Below are 6,414 nucleotides of genomic sequence, written 5' to 3'. Positions count from 1 at the left end.
GGGCTCTTTTCCTGGGGGGTTGTGAACAACATATTACAAATGGCTTAATGGCATGACATAGACATGCTGCATACCAAGAACAGGTATATACAGGTTACTGAGGCCGTTAACATTCCTTGGCCATGTTGAACTGGGCAGAGTCAAAAGGCAAAACAGCCTTAGTCATATCCGTGGTGTTTAGCATTTTAAAAAACAGTTCTGGTCAGAAAAAGATTACAAATACACAATAAAGACAGATGTAAAAAAAAAATCTCTAAATGGGTTGCAGTGTTGAATATATGTATATTTGTAAGTATGAGAGAAAGAAGAAAGAGAATATAGAAAAATAAAAGAAAGTCTTTAAAGAGACAGAGTACAGACAGTCATAAATTAAAGGAGCAAAAAAAGCCACATAAAGATGGAATATAAAAAGAGAGTTGGGATTATATATATATACTTGTGTTTTATTTGAATTTTTTGACTGTGAATGAGCTAAGTATAGAGAGACATTTCATTGTATAGACTGCTAAACTAACATATATATTTTAAAGGTATCTTGACTTCAAAATTTAAGTCTAAGGATATGCAGTTTGGAAAAGAAGTTCTGCTTTTGTTTCCATATAGGATGAAAACCTGTGAATTACTTTCAGACTACTGTGGTTTGATGTACCAAGATCCCCTCAAAAGTCTCTGTGAATCATGAAATTACTTCACCCAACAAAAAGTAGAAAACAGTTTGGAGAGAACTATGCCCAAATTAGAAAATGTTGTTTATAAATGTTTGTTTAAATGTTTGTTTGCATTTAAAGAGGAATATGATATAGAGATAAATAATTTGCATTGTTATGGATCTTGATTTATTGATACAAATTTAAGGTCATTTTTATTATATGTATATTTCTGCTTTTGATTAAGGTATTTCATTTGTTCAGTTCATCTAAAAATGTAAAGCATGTTTAAGAAATACAGGTTAATATATCTATAATAGTCAAGCTTGTAGTCCTTTAGTTTTGTTTCTAGATGTAGAGAGATATATTTCTGATGGATAGGTATTCTTCAAACCTTTCAAAGACTAAAAGAATATGGCATTTTAAATGTTTTAAGAACTTAGGACCTTTCATGACAATGAAACACATCTGCTCCTAGAAGCAACAATCTACTTCAAGAGGATGATGGGCATCCAATAGGCTTTTTATGGAATTGGTTAACTATTTGGGCAAAAAAAAAAAAAAAACTGCTCTTGTGTATACTGCTTGATGGTATCCTTCATGAACTGGACATACAAGACCCACAGAAAAATGACTTCTGAAGTTGCCTAAAGAAGGTGAGATAGTCCTTCAGGGTTCCTGTTTTATGAAAGAATCTGTCACACATTCTGTAGGACACAGAAGAAAGTGACTGAAAAAGTGCCAATATAGACAGAACTGTCTGAAATTTTCTGCTTCATGGAAAAGTCTGCAGATACTATGGGCCAGTAGGTTGAAGATTGATGCTCCAATGTTACAGAAGAACTTTGAATGACTGTCTAGGCAGTGAGATGTCTCTGTCAAATTTAGAGTTGTGGAAGTTTCTTACAATGAAGTTCCTTTTTTAATTAATAATAAAAATTTCCACCTCCTCCCATTCTCCCATTTCTCTCTTCCTCCTCCCTCCCCCTCCCCTTCCCACTCCCCCTTCCCCTCCCCCTCCCTCTCCAGTCCTAAGAGAAGTCAGGGTGCCCTGCTCTGTGGGAAGTCCAAGTCCAAGGCCCTGCCCACTCCATCCAGGTCTAGGAAGGTGTGCATCCAAACAGACTAGGCTCCCAAGAAACCGGTACATGCAGTAGAATCAAAACTCGGTGTCATTATCATTGGCTTCTCAGTCAGTCCTCATTGTCAGCCACATTCAGAGAGTTCAGTTTGATCACATGCTCGTTCAGTCCCAGTCCAGCTTGCCTTGGTGAGCTCCCATTAGATCAGTCCCACCGTCTCCGTGGGTGGATGCACCCCTTGTGGTCCTGACTTTCTTGCTCATGTTCTCCCTCCTTCTGCTATTCATTTGGACCAGTGTTCCAATGTGAGTCTCTGTCTCTAGCTCCATCCATCGCCAGATGAAGGTTCTATGGTCATATGCAAGATATTCATCAGTGTGGCTATGGGAGAAGGCCAGTACAGGTACCCACTCCTCTGCTGCCCAAGCATCTAGCTGGGGAAATCCCCTTGGATACCTGAAAAACCCTCTAGAGCCAAGTCTCTTGTCAATCCTAAGATGGCTCCCTTAATTAAGATATCTTCTTCCCTGCTCCCATATCCATCCTTCCTCCATCTCAACATCCCATTCCCCCAAGTTCTCCCCATCCTCCCCTTTTTTGTTCTCTCTCCCCATCTCCCCTTTCTCCAACTCCACCCCCACCCCCGTGTTCCCAACTTTTGCCCAGCAATCTTGTCTACTTCCAATATCCAAGAGGATAAATATATGTTTTTCTTTGGGTTCACCTTCTTATTTAGCTTCTCTAAGATTATGAATTATAGGCTCAATGTCCTTTGTTTATGGCTAGAATGTATTTCCTTTTAACTTATATAATATTATATCCTTCTGGGATCTTGAGGGACATGAAGAATAGATAATTATAGTTTCTCTTAGTTCTGATAAAAGATAAAATAGATATAAATATTATAACTCTAATTCTTGCTTGATACCTATTTTGTTATATGTAATCTTGCTATGTTAAAGTTAAAACCTTTCTTTTTATATAAACAGAAAAGATGAGGCTATATGGGATTCCCGTCTCTATACTGTAAATATTATTGGTTAATAAAGAAATTGCTTTGGGCCTATGGTGGCACAAAAAAAAGGGCAAGGCAGGAAATCCAAACAGATAGAGGAGGAGAGAGTAGGCAGAGTAAAAGAGACACATGTAGCTGCCAAAAAAAAAAAAACAGATGTTGGAACTTTACCCAGTAAGCCACAGCCATGTGGTGGTACACAGACAAATGCAGTAATTTAAGGTATGAGTTTGCCAGGAATATGCCTAAGCTAATAGGCCAAGGGTATCTTAATTAATTCATTTTCTGTGTGAATATTTCTGGTCTGGGCAGCAAGAAAATGAACAAAGAGCTTCTGGCAACAAGATGTATTTGCCAGAAAATAATCAAATTCAGGGTTGAAATCAATAAATATAAATAAGGAGAACAAAATAATGACTCAATGAAACAAAGAGATGGTTCTTTGAGAAAATCAACAAGATAAACAAACCCTTACCCCAACTAACAAAAGAGCAGAGCATGACTATCCAAATTAACAAAATCAGAAATAAAAAGGGACATATAACCGCAGGCACTGTGGAAATTCAGGCAATCTTCAGTTCATAAACTTATTCTCACAAAATTGGTAAATTTAATAAAAATGAACAACTTTCTTGATACTTTACATATACCAAAATTAAATAAAGACCAGATGTATAATTTAAATAGACCTATAACCCTTAAGGCAATAGAAAGCAGTGATTAAAAGTGTGGCAACCAAAAGAAAAAGCCCAAAAACTGATTGTTTCAGTGCAGATTTTTACCAGAAATCAAAGAACAGCTAGTTCCAATTCTTCTAAAATTGCTCCACACAATAAAAAAGAAGGAAAATTGACAAATTCTTTTTATGAGGCTACAGTTACCCTTTACACAAATATGCAGCAAAGAAAAAGAACTACAGAACAATCTCCTTCATAAACATTAATGCTGAAATACTAAATAGAATACTGTCAAACCAAATCCAAGAACACTTCAAAAAATCATTCAACATGAGAAAGAGATGCAGGGGATTCATCCTTAAGATGCAGGGATTGTTGAACATATGATAATTTTTCAATGTAATCCAACATACAAACACACTGAAAGAAAAAAATCACATGATCTTCTCATTAGATGCCAAAAAGCCTTTGACAAAAATCTAAAACCCCTTCATATCAAAGTTTTTGGAGAAATTAGGGATAAAAGGATTATATCTAAACATTGTTTTTTAAAAAAAAAAAACTTACAGCAAACCAACAACCAGCATAAAATTAAATGGAGAAGAACTCAAAGTGATTCCACTAAAATAAGAAACAAAAAAAGGCTGTCCATCTTTTCAATATAGTGCTTTAAGTTCTAGCTTGAGCAATAAGACAGCAAAAGGAGATCAAGATGATACAAGTTGTAAAGGAAGAAGTCAAGGTATTGCTCTTTGCAGATGATATGATAGTATACATAAGTGACCCTAAAAATTCAACCAGGCAACTCCTACCACTTATAAACACCTTCAGTTATGTGGTAGGATACAAGATTACCTAAAATAAATCAGTATCCCTACTGTATACAAATGATAAATGTGCCAAGAAAGAAATCATAGAAGCATCAACTCTTACAATAGCCACATTTATCTTGGGATATCACTAACCAAACAGATGAAAGGCCAATATAACTAGAACTTTAAGTCTTGCAAGAAACAAACTGGAAAAGATTTTAGACAATGGAAAGAACTTCCGTGCACATAGATAGGTAGGATCAACCAAATAAAAAATACAATCTTGCCAAAATCAATCTATAAATTCAGTGCAATCCACATAAAAATTCCAACACTATTCTTCACAGGGCTTGAAAGAACAATATTCAATTTCATATGGAAAATAATAAACCAGAATAGCTAAAACAATCTTCTTCAGTAAAGGAATTTCTATAGGCATCATCATCTCTGACTTCAAACTCTACTATGGAGCTATAGTTAAAAAACTTGTATTGACATAAAAATGGACACATGGACTAATGGAATCAAATCATAGACCCTGACATTAATCTACACATCATGAACACCTAATTTTTGAGAGAGAAGCCAAAGTGCCAAAATAGAAAAAGAAAAACATCTTTAACCAGTGGTGGTGGTCTAACTGGATGTCAACATGCAGAAGATTGCAAACAGATCTGTATCTATTGCCATGCACAAAACTGAAATCCATATAGCTCAAGACCTCAATATAAATTCAGTTACATTGAACGTGATAGAAGAAAAACAGGAAAATCACATTGTAAACATTGGCAGAGGAGATGGCTTCCTAAATATAACACCAGTAGCATGGACACTGAGAGGAACAATTAATAAATGGGACTCCCTGAAACTGAGAAGCTTCTGTAAGGCAAAGATATAGAAAATAAGACAAAATGACAGCATACAGAGAGAAAAACGATTTTCACAAACCACACATAATTGGCTGATTTCCAAAATATATAAAGAACTCAAAAAACTAGATATCAAAATACAGAATAATACAAGTAAAAACAGGGATACAGAGCTAAACAATAAATTATCAACAGAAGAATCCCAAATGGTTGAAAGGTATTTAAGGAACTGCTCAGCATCCTTAATTATTGGGAAAACATAACTCAAAGCAAAACTGAGATGCCATTTTTCACCTGTCAGTATGGCTAAGATCAAAAATATTGAGGACTCCTTATGTTGGAGAGGATATGGAATTCAGGAGAACACTCCTCCACTGATAGTAAGAGTACAAATTTTTACAGCCAATTTTAAATTAGTATGGCAGTTTCTCAGAAAATTGTGAATCAATCTACCTCAAGACACAGTAATGCCACACCTGGTCATATGCCTGAAGGATACTCAATTATATCACAAGGATATTTGTTCAATATTGTTCACAAAAGCATTATTCATAATACCCAGAACCTGGAAACAACCTTGAGGCCACTCAACTGAAGAATGGATAAAGAAAATGTGGTACATTTACACAATGAAATATTACTCAGCAATGACATAATGAAATTTTCAGGCAAATGGATGGAACTAGAAAAATCCTCAATGAGGTAATGCAACTCATAAAAACCAGTAGGATATGTACTTACTCATGTATCTTTATTAACATTAAGCAAATAATAACTAGCCTACAATCCACAGCTCCAGAGAATTTAGGTAACAATGAGGACCCTAAGATGGACACATGGATCTCCCTGGGTAGCAATTAGATTAGATCTCTTGGGTAAACTGAGGGTGATTTTGGCAGTAAGTGGGATGGGATGGGAAATGAGAACATGAGGGAATGGGATGGTAGATGAAGGAGATGGACAGATTGGGTTAGCAATGAAAGAGAGATCTTGATAGAGAAGCTACTATAGGCTTAGGCAGAAACTTAGTGCTTGGGGAATACCCAAGAATCCACAAGGATGACTCCATCCAAGACTGCTAACAATAATGGAGAGGGTGTCTGAATGGCCTTCCACTGTAGTCATATTGGTGAATACACCAACTCTCATTTAGAGCATAGAACCGTCATTCAATAACTGATAGACTTGGATGCAGAGATCCACAACCAAGCTCTAAGCCAAATTCTGTGAATCCAATAAACTAGAGGGAAGAGGAAATATATGTGCAAGGGATGTCAGGATCATGATGGAGAAATTACAGAGACAGCTGAAC

The sequence above is a fragment of the Microtus oregoni genome, unplaced genomic scaffold (genome assembly GCF_018167655.1).
Source record: "Microtus oregoni isolate MIOR12 unplaced genomic scaffold, Mior012 000034F_ref0000314, whole genome shotgun sequence".
NCBI lineage: Eukaryota > Metazoa > Chordata > Mammalia > Rodentia > Cricetidae > Microtus > Microtus oregoni.
This window is presented reverse-complemented; position numbering follows the sequence as displayed.